An 11,057-nucleotide genomic window follows, 5' to 3' on the forward strand; every position below is an offset into this window, starting at 1 on the left:
AATCCATCGTGATATGCTCCCATTTCCATTCCGGTATGGGTAAGGGTTGCAGTAATCCGGCAGGTCGTTGATGTTCAGCTTTGACCTGTTGGCAATGAAGACATTTGGACACAAAGTCGGCAATCTCTTTCTTCATTCCCGGCCACCAGAGATTCTGTTTCAGATCTTGGTACATTTTCGTATTCCCCGGGTGGATAGACAATTTCGAATTGTGGCCTTCTTGCAGAACTCTTCTTTTCAGTTCAATATCATTCGGTACACACAGTCTTTCATGAAATTTCAGTACATTGTTCTCAAATTTGAATCCCGGTCTCGGTTTAGATTCTCTTTCTTCGATGATCTTCTTCAAGAAGTCATCCAGTTGCTGTTTCTCTTTAATCTCTTCAATCAGTGCCGGTTGAGCAGAAATAGCAGCTAAGGTTCCACCTTGTTCTCGCAAAACAATTTCAATTTCAGATTTTTCAAGGTCACAAAGCAACTCTTTCTGTCCTGTAAGCAAACATGCTAAGTTTCCAATCGATTTCCGGCTCAATGCGTCGGCAACGGTATTGGCTTTTCCCGGATGGTACAGAATCTGTAGGTCATAGTCCTTAATCAGTTATAGCCATCTCCGCTGTCTCATGTTTAGTTCTTTCTGTGTGAAGAAATATTTCAAGCTCTTATGGTCGGTGTATACTTCACATGTCACCCCATACAGATAGTGACGCCAAATTTTCAGTGCAAACACCACTGCAGCAAGTTCCAGGTCATGGGTCGGGTAGTTCTTTTCATGTGGTCTCAACTGTCGGGAAGCATAAGCAATAACTCTCCCATTCTGCATTAAAACACACCCCAAACCCTTATGAGAAGCATCACTAAATACAGTATAGCCATCCGTACCTGAAGGTAAGGTAAGAACTGGTGCAGTCACTAATCGAGTTTTCAGCTCCTGGAAAGCAGATTCTCTTTGGTCAGTCCAGTCAAATGATGTCCCCTTTTGTGTCAGTTGAGTCAACGGTAAAGCAATCTTGGAGAAATCTTTGACAAATCTTCTGTAATATCCAGCTAATCCCAAAAAGCTTCGGACTTCAGTCACATTTGTTGGTCTAGGCCAGTTCACTACAGCTTCAATTTTCTGCGGATCAACAGAAATTCCATTTTTGCTAACAACATGTCCCAAAAACATAACATGGTCAAGTCAGAATTCACATTTAGACAGTTTAGCATACAGTTTCTGTTCTCTTAAGGTTTGTAGGGCAAGTCTCAGATGATGTTCATGTTCTTCTATACTCTTGGAGTAAATCAATATGTCATCAATAAATACAACAATAAAATTGTCAAGGTATGGTTTAAAGATTCTGTTCATGAGGTCCATAAATGCAGCTGGTGCATTCGTGACTCCAAAAGGCATAACTAAAAATTCGTAATGTCCGTACCTCGTTCTAAAAGTAGTTTTATCAATGTCCTCCGGGTTAACCTTCAATTGATGATACCCTGATCTGAGATCAATCTTAGAAAACACTCGTGCACCCTGTAACTGATCAAATAAGTCATCAATGCGCGGTAATGGGTATTTATTTTTCACAGTTACCTTGTTCAATTCACGGTAATCAATGCACAGTCTCAGCGAGCCATCTTTATTCTTTACAAACAAAACCGGTGCGCCCCATGGCGAAGTGCTAGGCCTGATAAACTTCTTATCCAGCAGTTCCTGTAGTTGCACTTTCAACTCCTTCAGTTCAGTTGGGGCCATCTTGTAAGGAGCTTTTGATATCGGCTGTGTACCCGGAATCACATCAACGGTAAATTCAATCTCCCTGTCAATCAAATCCCCTGGCAGATCATCTGGAAATACATCTGGGAATTCCCTGACTATAGGAATACAATTCACATCAGTTGTAACACTATCATCAGTAGACACAGTCAGCACAGAACACAGATATCCTTTACATCCCTTTCTAATTAATTTAACAGCTTTCACTGACGAAATCAAATACGGAGGAGGTACTACTCCACTCCCATTAAACACAAATTCAGGCAAACCAGGTGGATGGAAAACAACTTGCTTGGTCACACAGTCAATAGTGGCATGATATTTTTGTAACCAATCCATCCCCAATATTACATCAAAATGATCAATGTTCAATGGTAGTAAATCAATAAACAGATGCATATCCCCAACAATAATTTCACATGCGGGGTACATATAAGCACATGTCATGGATCCCCCTACGGGTGATGATACGGCTAGCAGATAGTTCATGGGTTCTAAGGGTCTATTCAATTTCCGTGAGAAAGCATGCGATACATAAGAATGCGTAGATCCTGAATCAATCAATACATATGCATTTTGCGTACAAATAGAGAGGGTACCTGACACAACGGTTTCAGTATTTTGCACGTCTCCCGGTACTAGGGCGAACACTCGGCCCATGCCTCATGGGCTCTTTCCCGGTAGCCTTGGGGTTCGGCTTTGGTGCTACAGTTGATGTTGCTGCGCTTGGTGCAGCTTTACTACTGGCTTGTGGAGCAGAGGGGCAGTCTTTAACCATGTGGCCCACCTTGCCACACCTGTAGCAAGCTCCAGATATTTTGTAGCAGACCCCTTTGTGCTTCTTGCCACACTCGGAACAGGGTGGTATGAACCTACTCCCTTGGCTGGGGCAAGTTGTCAACCCCGTATTCTGTTTCTTGTTGGCTGGGTTGTGCTTGCCTTTCTTAAATTTGAAACCCTGCCTCTTACCACGCCATTCCGACGTTGGTGTTTCAGTTTTCAATGCTTCAATGTTTGACTCGGCCATTAATGCCCGGTCGAGAACACCCACAAAAGTCGGTAGTTTCAAAACATTTATTCGGTCAAGTATTGCAACATTAAGGCCACCCTCAAATTTTCTGGCCTTCTTATACTCAGTATCCACCATATGCGGTGCATATCTAGCAAGCTCGGTGAATTTCATCTCATATTCGGCAACCGACGTGGTGCCCTGTTTCAGTTGTTCGAACTCAGTTACTTTCCTATCCCTGACACACTGTGGGAAGTACTTTTCAAAGAAGGACTCCTTGAACTGAGCCCAAGTCATAACAGTATTTGTATCACGGATCAACATCCACCACCTTCTAGCTTCTTCTTGTAGGGTGAAGGTAGCTAACAATACTTTATTCGCTTCTGAGCACGGAAACACTTTAAATAGCTTCTCTGTTTCCAGAACCCAAGCTTCAGCCTTTAGCGGTTCCAGCCCTCCCTGAAAGGATGACGGTTTCATTTTGCTGAACTTCTGGGTCAGAGCAATTATATCCCCATCATTTACATTTGCATTAGGTTCCGGCTGTACCGGAGGAGGAGGAGGTGGGGGCTGTTGGTTCTGTTGTTGTTCAAGTCTAACAGTTATCAGTTCCATCATTTTTTCCATTCTTTCCATTCTTGCCTCAGTAGATGAGGATTCAGGTTCATTTGCATTGTCCATTTTCACTATAAGCAGTTACAACAGTTTTAAACATAGGCAGTCATTTGTTTAACAGTTTAACACGTTAGCATATTTCAGTCAGTCATATCACACACTTATCATGCTCATGAGATGCCCTAATTACTTTTCTAGGACACCCTATAGCTCATTTGGACACGTGTGTGCGGTATAACTCGTGGTTAAGTATCGCTCTGATACCACTCTGTCACGACCCAAACCCGGCCCTATGGGTTTAGTACCGTAACCGGCCAGTAATCCGAGATTACCGAAGGCCTGCAGAACAGTAATACAGTAAAACAGAGTACAGGGCCTGGCGGAAGCCAATACAGTAAAGAAACAATGCCCAATGAGCTGTGACAGTCTGTATGCCAAAATATGTTTTTTTCATACATTCATACGTAAACAGTACAGAACAGTATGCACAATATTTACATTCATTCAAACTAGGGACTCAACCCTACACAACAGTACGGAAAACATTCAGTCTATACAGAACAGTAAGACAGTACAGAAGGGGGAATTGTAAAACACCCCTAAGCCTTAACACGATAGGCTCGGAACCTCGCAGTGAGGCACATAGGCTGGCTTGACAAAACTGGAGTCTAACCCACGCTCCTAGCTCCGGTCTGGTGGCTGAGCACCTACATATATATATAAACAGTGAGCTAAAGCCCAGTGAATAACATAATGCGTAAAGGGGTTATGAATGAAATGTCCTTACAGTAATGAAAACAGTCCATTAAATCAGTATTTCAGTCAAAACAGTTATTCAATCATATGTGGTACATCCATTAGCATAGCAGTAAACAGTAGGTCTAAAAGACCGAACAGTAATGATGGCCATCAGTCAGTAAACAGTAGTGGTTCCACAAGGGAACCGACAGAGATCTCTGTAACAGTAACAGTAAACAGTAGGTGCTAAGGATGCCACAATACAGTTCAGAATATAGGACATACATTCATTCAGTAAACAGTATCAGTTCAGTAAACAGTTCAGTTCAGTATTCAGAAGATAATCATTTTGAACATATCTTTACACAATTGTTACTCACAGAGTTCGGGCTACAGTAAGCTAGAGCGTGTCTCCCCAGTCGCCAACCCTACACAGTTAACAGATTGAACACACTAAGCTACGCAGTTGGGAAAGTAACAACTTAAACCCTAATTTGCCTCGGTGTGTTCTACATCTATATCCTCAATAAGATGCCTTAAACTAGGTCTAAGAATGCCTAGAATGGGGTGAGGATGCAAAGATGCACATTTAAAAGCATTTTCAGAAAAACAGAGTCCCGCTCGAGCGCATGTTTCCCCGCTCGAGCGGACATGCAACAAAGGTACACGCTCGAGCGTAAACTTTTCTGCTCGAGCGTACTGTAAAAGTACTGGATGGGTGAAATCTCCGCTCGACGCCCGCTCGAGCTTGAGACATGACTCCGCTCGAGCGCCCTATCCTCCGCTCGAGCGGACTGTAAAATAGTGTAGAGAGATGCTGGTTGCTCGGATTCCACGCTCGAGCGTAACTTTCCCCGCTCGAGCGGAAGTGCGAAATCTGGAAAACTCAGATTGCACCTCCAAGCTCAAACTCAAGTTTAAATGCATCAAAACCGATCCTCTTGGGCTCATTTTCTGGAAAACATTTATAAACACATAGAATAACGTGGTTCAAAGCTCAATTTGAGAAATCAAAGCCCAAGGGTTTTTAATTCAAACCCAATTTCAAACCAATTTCAAATCATTTTCAAGAACAATCTTCAAACATGACATGCATGATCTTAAATCATTTTCAAAGCTTTAATGCTGTTTCAAAAGAGCTCAAGCCTTCAAAAACAAGATGAACTCATGGAGTATGACCAAAAGATGGACATGCATGTGAGGTATGATGAACTACCACCTCAAAACTTCAATATATGTACATGCATGCAACACTTAAGCTTCAATTTAACAACAATGAACCAATTCATGACTTAGTTCTACAATGAAGCATGAATCATGCAAGAACAACTCAAAGACACCATTAAGATGATGAATGATCTACCTTAGGTGTAGAATTAGAAGTGAGGGAGCTCAAATATGCAATCTCCTCAACAATTTCTTCAATTTCCAAACAATTCACAAGCAAAATTGAGATGAAATCAACTCCTCAAGTCTCTCTCTCTCTAAGGTCGGCTAGAACAAGAAGAAATGGCTGATGAAATGTTCTTCAAGTGTGTACATAAGGCTCAAGTGTGTGTATTGAGTGGGCCACTAAGGGTGGCAATTTGGTAATTAAGCCTAACTCTTTAATTAGCTTATTTAATCTAATTTAATCACACCTAATCACTTTTTCAATGAATGTACCATAAAATTACATTAATTATGAGGATCATAAAACACTAACCAATTTCCGGTTCGGCCGCCGATAAGGCCTTCAATTAATAGTTTAAACATAAAACACGAACAGATTAAACAAACAGTCAACAGATAAAATGCAATTCAAACAGATGTATTCACTCAATTCAGTTTCAATTTCGGGCAGTCAGTTCAGTACCTTAATCAGTTCAATTCTCAATTAGTTATCAGTCATTATCAGTTCCGTTTAACAGTAATCGGTGATTATCGGTAATCAATCAGTCATTAATCAGTAAACAGTATGAGGGTTGTTACAGCTCTAAGGCCCAACCATCCGAATCGCCAAAATCAAAAAAGCCGAGGTCATCTTCTGCAACAACCTCAGGGTCTAAGAAGCCTGCTTCTCCCTGGGCCCCCGAAATTAACTTGGAAGATAAGCCAGTCATGGCCAATGATAGCACCGAGGACATCAACGTCGGCGTAGCCCTTAGTACTGCTCTGCTTCTTCCCGGCGATCTTGACCGAAACGCCGGGTTGAGTGAGTATGAAAATTACGCTCTAATGCTTCAACGTTCTGTTCAAGTGAGTGTCCTTACCTGGCAATTTTTCCTTTTCTGTACTTTAGAAGATTCTGCAATAACTTTTGTCTTGTGTTTTTTCAGGCCATCCAGCATGCCCATGCTTTCTCCATTCAATCTTTTGAAAATCGGGAGAGGTTGATCGAGATGAAGAGGGAGTTCTCTGCTCTTCAAAAAGCCAACAAAAGCCTTCAATCGAAAATGAAGAAGTTAGAGGACCAGGCCGAAGCTGCCATCAAGGCTTAGACTGATGCCGAAGAGAAGTTTGATTCTGCTGAGGTCATTAGGAAGGTCGCTGAGTCCCAAAAAAGAGAGGCCGATGAGAAGATGGCCCAGGCCCAAAAAGAGCTGCAGGAGGCCTTGGCTACCAAAGAGGCTGAAATCAAGGATGCCGACGAGAAGGCGTACGCCCAGGGCATGGCCGATGTCACGGAGGCCTATGAAAAGCAAGTGAAGGAGGCATGCAACAAGGGTTTCACCCTTGGTTAGATGTCCCTTCTAAAAGAACTTGAGGTCCCCGAGGACTCGCCTCTTCGGAAAGCCGACGCCATTCCTCTTCCATTCCCCCCACCTCCTCCACCAGCTCAATTCGATGATGATTCTGAATCTGAAGAGGATGAGACCTTGGTCAGGAAATCCAAGGAGGCTGATGGGGCCAAGTCCCCTTTTCTGAATGAGCAAGTCTTAGACTTGACTCAAGATGAGGAGGGTGATGGGGTCTTCAAAGATGCTACTCCTGAGAGGGTTTCAGCTGACGTCCCCCTCGCCGACAAGAGCATTGATGAAACCTTGTAAGAGATTGATGCTGAGCTTGTGGCGGAGAAGGTGGCCAAGGTGGCTTCTCAACAGTCTTCCGAGGTCCCAACCCAGCTTACTGCCGATGCTGAGGAATCTTAATTTTGATGTCCTTTTCTTCTGTCTTTTGTACTTTTGTTTTTCTTCTTTTGGGAACAATTGTAAGCTTTTGGCCGACGTGCCTTTTCTGAATATTAATACAACTTTCCTTCTCTGAGTGCTTGTATCTTTGTCTTCTCTTTATTGTTTTTGCATGATTCTATACTTAGAAATTTTTGCATGTCTTCAATATACACTTCAATCCTTGTGCAACCTTCTCGGGGTGATACACCTCGGTTGTACAAACTGATGATTTATCTCGGCAAGTACCTAACTACCTTTCTTGGCGTAATCTTGGTTTCACCTTGTAAATATAAAATTTTCAACAAGTGTTTAAACAATGATCTCGGTTTAACTTCAACTTGTAAATTGTCCACAAATTTCAATAAGTGTTCAAATAATGATCTCGGTTTAACTTCAACTTGTAAATTGTCCATAAATTTCAACAAGTGTTAAACAATGATCTCGGTTTAACTTCAACTTGTAAATTGTCCACAAATTTCAACAAGTGTTAAACAATGATCTCGGTTTAACTTTAACTTGTAAATTGTCCACAAATTTCAACAAGTGTTAAACAATGATTCCGGTTTAACTTCAACTTGTAAATTGTCCACAAATTTCAACAAGTGTTAAACATCATCTCGGTAAACTCTTCTCTTCTCGGACTTAATCATCTTAGGCCGAGATCTTGTCTTCTGGGATCTGGGATCCGAGATCTGAAATCCGGGATCGGCTTACTTGGGCTGAGCTCGTGTCTTCTCATATCCAGTGTTATCTCGGCTTGACAGGTAAGGTCACATCGGCATCTTGTCGCTTTCTCTGGAGGTAATCCCTCAGATCCTCCTTGGCTCGTCCAGGAGCTCGGCTATCTCCGGATTTTAGCCTCTTTGGTGCACTACTTCCTGTGTCATTGCGAGTACTTTTGGACCTCCCTCCATTGGTCGCGTCGAAACAAAGGTCCTTCCCTTGAACATGCCAATGTTCTTTGGAGTCTGCTTCCTTGGTGCGATATGTCGTTTGTGAATCCCCCCTTCTTGATTCTCCTCGTCCGACCTCCCTTGAAGGCCGGTGAAAATGTTCCTTGGTCCTATCGTGCTGAGGAGTCGCAGGAGTTGTCTTCTGTCCCCTTGCCTGGGCATCTTTCTTGGCTGCTGGAATCGGCGTATCTTGTGACGAGAACGGTGGCTAGAGGTCATCCTCGTTATAATACTTGCTTTGGTCTGATTTCTTCGGCACGTCGCCCTCCTGGACGATGTCCTCTTCTCCGTGATTCTTATCACGAGTTTCTTCGTTGTAGTTGTCTTCTTCGACGCCAAGGTCAATATGTTTCCTACTCTTAGTAGGCGTGTCGTCCCCAACCTTCTCTTTTGGTCCGTCGTTGGCTATATATTCTCCTTTCTTTCCCACAGATAGCGCCAAATTGTGTGGGTGATTTTCTGACCACACTGCCAACTTAGTACTTAACTGGAGAAAACCGGCAGAATAGATTAAGCCCGAACGACCTGCAACAGAAAGAAGAGATTCCGGCAGTGGCTCGTCCACCCGGGGGCACTCCGACGATCAAGTCAGTAAAATATCTCTCAAAGATAACCAATAGTGCTTAACTCACTAGACAGAATATCAAAAGCATTAAAGACATACCTTAGACCCATGGGAGTGCCTCCCTTTTATAGCCAACACAATCCTAGTCCCAATAGAAGCCTAACTTTAATGGACTCAGGATTACTGCTAATCTTGGACTCCCAATAGGATTGGGATAAACTCTCTAAGGCTATGTTTGTTTGGGCGGATTGGATTAGTATTCCCATGACTAATAGTCCTAGGACTACGAATCCGTTGAATTATGTATCCTATTTTAACTAATAGTCAAGTTTATAATAATTAGTCCGTATTTCAATTGTTTAACCAAACATCGGATTAATAATTTTATTGGATTATTAGTCCAATCCCAAACTCATGTCCACCCAAACAAACATGGCCTAAGAGTTTTATCTAATCCAAACTGAAGTCTTCTTATCATTCTAGGACTCTTGTGCCCTATCCGCTTATCTCGAATTCCGATATCTTCGGAGGTAACCTCGGCCTTGACGAGATAACCTCAACGTCATGACCAGGATACGTGTCACCTCAGCTGACACGTCGGCGTCACTTTAGCCACGTGTTGGTACTTAGAAAATATATCTCCACATAAATGAATAAATCAAACCGTTACCTCAAGCATACAGTTAGCATTGCCGACAACACCTCGGATGGGGTTTAATTCTCTGCCATAATCAGTACTTAGGAAGAAATCTTCTTTTCAGTTAACTTTGAAACGATTTCGGCATCAAATCCTGAAAGGAATCCCTATAAAAATTAAAAAATTAAAAAAGAAGAAGAAAACAAAACAGCATAACTGTGTGTCTCATGACTTAATTTTCTCTTTATTTATTTGTTTTTATGTTTTTATTCACCTGAAGCAATGCTTTTTTTTTTTTTTTTTTTTGGCAAGACTAAAGTCCAATATCTGATCCAACTTGAGCACCAGTCAACACTAGCAATTCAAATAGCAGCCTAGCAGAAAGCAGCATCGGGAGGTGTATCACTATCGCTCGCGGCGTAACAATATTAGTAGTGATGCATATAAGGAATTGGTTGTAATGGTTGTGAATTTTTTTAAAACCTCAGCTGCATTCATAGCAAAAGAACTGACCATATATCGACTGTGAATCAACTATAAATTGACAAGAGAGAGTTGTGTTCGATTGTATGATCAATTTCTTTAAACAGAAAAAGTTGAAAAATAGAGAGGAAGAGAGAGAGAGAGATTAGTAATTACTGATCATCATGGATAAAAACTCCCCATTCTTCATCATGGTAAGCCATATAGATGGGATCTACCAAAAAACAAAAAACCAATATTACAAAACAAATATTATTTCTAAAATGAAAAATTAAGTGATAAGCAAAACATCTTTCTGAATTCTGTCCATCTTGCTTTATTTTAAAACTTGATGTGAATTATGAAAATTTTTCAATACCATACCTGAATTACTTGGGATGAAACTGCATCTCTTCTCCGCTTTGAGCAGTGCTAAGAATAGCAGCAGAAGAATCAAGGGGCACCACCTTGCCTTTAGCAGACTTTGTTTTTGTTCTTCCATAGTGAGCAATTCTCATCTTTCTTTGAGCTTAGCTTGGGAGAAACCGGAGATGGCATGACTATTGAAGGCTTGGTTCTGGCACTGAGAGAGTTCTATTTTTCCAGTAGAGGGACTCGGTTGGAAGTACTGGTGCCAGAGACTTTTGTTGGGTTGATGACATCAACAATGGTGCTGTTGGGTTTGAGTTTAGACTTGGAAGAAGAACACAATTTGTTATGTTTTTCTTTTTGTCCTAGTGTGTGTAGTAGGGACAAAGCAGAGAAGGAATTAGGAGGGTGAAAGCGGCTTAATGAGGGGTTTGGGAAGGATGTGTGGAGGGTTTATGAAAGGGGAAAGGGTGGGGGGACAGGTTTGGGGAACTAGGAATTTTATATTGCCAGTGTGGTCAACTAATAAGAGAGGCTTAACAATTACATAGTTAAAAATAACAAAATAATTGAGAAATGACACAATGCCATTAAATGAGTACACGGCCAGGTAATCTTCATGACTCATGGAACACCCCTTTGTGAGGGGCATTGCTTTTGGTTAGAATGGTTTTATTCACACATTTTCAAACTATTTGAACAATTGAAAAATACAGAATTAGAAAAAATATCTATAAATTTCACCAGAAAAGTGAATATATGGTGGAGATTGAACTTGATATGTTGTGAGCTCCTATCAACAAT

The 11,057-nt window shown here is 41.6% G+C and overlaps 1 long non-coding RNA gene across 1 annotated transcript; it reads right to left on the reverse strand.

Annotated features, from left to right (window-relative positions):
• Window positions 1-3,780: 3,780 nt before the first annotated feature.
• Window positions 3,781-10,725, reverse strand: LOC145798476 (uncharacterized). The gene is made up of 3 exons (XR_014339355.1): window positions 10,269-10,725; window positions 10,062-10,119; window positions 3,781-4,084 (listed from the first exon to the last, which is right to left on the reverse strand). It is a non-coding gene; the product is annotated as an uncharacterized LOC145798476 (long non-coding RNA).
• Window positions 10,726-11,057: the final 332 nt, after the last annotated feature.

This window comes from Camellia sinensis, chromosome 9, assembly GCF_055761805.1.
Source record: "Camellia sinensis isolate YWXY chromosome 9, ASM5576180v1, whole genome shotgun sequence".
Classification (NCBI taxonomy): domain Eukaryota; kingdom Viridiplantae; phylum Streptophyta; class Magnoliopsida; order Ericales; family Theaceae; genus Camellia; species Camellia sinensis.